The 1,001-nt window shown below is 44.1% G+C and overlaps 1 pseudogene; it reads right to left on the reverse strand.

The window, feature by feature from the left end:
• Window positions 1–209: 209 nt before the first annotated feature.
• LOC137149525 (olfactory receptor 8U3-like) lies at window positions 210–798 on the reverse strand (annotated as a pseudogene).
• Window positions 799–1,001: the final 203 nt, after the last annotated feature.

A 1,001-nucleotide genomic window follows, 5' to 3' on the forward strand; every position in this document is an offset into this window, starting at 1 on the left:
ACTTGCCCAACGCCCGTTTGAACATTTCTCGCATTCATACTAGGGTTATACCCGTTCACCAGTTTTCTGGTTTCTCTTTGGCAGCCAGTGTGAGAGAGATTGAAATATTACTGGGAATAGAAATAAAAAGAAATAAATAATATGTTAATTTCCCATCAAAAACTGGACTGTGATTTGACGTATTCCCATTTCAATCAATTTCACTGAATTCACAGAAACACCCTACATTTCTGCAGAGCCCTGCTCAGGGCCTCTTTGACCTCTTTATTTCTCAGGCTGTATATAAGGGGATTGATCAGGGGTGTCAAGACAGTGTAGAAAACAGAAAACACTTTGTCTGGGGGCTCTCAGGGCACCAGTGTTCGGTAACAGGTAGACAATCATTAAGGTCCCATAGAAAACTGTCACCACAATAAGATGAGAGGAACAGGTAGAAAATGCTTTTTGCCTGCCAGTGGTGGAAGAGATTCTCAGGATGGTGGAGATGATATAAACATAAGATGACAGGGTCAAAAGAAGTGGGGGAACAGTGTCTATGCAGGAGAATACGAGGGTTGCCAGGGTAGCCTGACTGGTGTCGCTGCAGGAGAGATTAATCACTGGGGTGAGATCACAAAAAAAATGATCAATTTCATTAGGACCACAGAAGGCTAATCATGACACCAAACACATTAACATGGTCAGAACTATTAGTGAACTTAGCCACGATCCAGCTGCTAGCTGGATAGAGAACCTGCCATTCATACGGGTGACATAGTGCAGGGGTTTACATATCGCTAGGTAGCAATCAAAAGACATCACAGCGAGCAGTAACACTCAGCGGTCACTAGGAAACCAAACATATAAAACTGTACAATGCAGCCGTTCACAGAAACTGTTCTGTCCCCGATCAGAAAACTGGCCAGCATCCGTGGCAGGATGGTGGAGTTGCAACAGATCTCCAAGCAGGACAAATTTCCCAGGAAGAAATACATGGGGGTGTGAAGGTGCTGATCTATCAC

This window comes from Emydura macquarii, unplaced genomic scaffold (assembly GCF_026122565.2).
Source record: "Emydura macquarii macquarii isolate MOO-44397 ecotype Brisbane River unplaced genomic scaffold, CSIRO-AGI_Emac_v2 contig_762, whole genome shotgun sequence".
NCBI classification, from domain to species: Eukaryota; Metazoa; Chordata; order Testudines; family Chelidae; genus Emydura; species Emydura macquarii.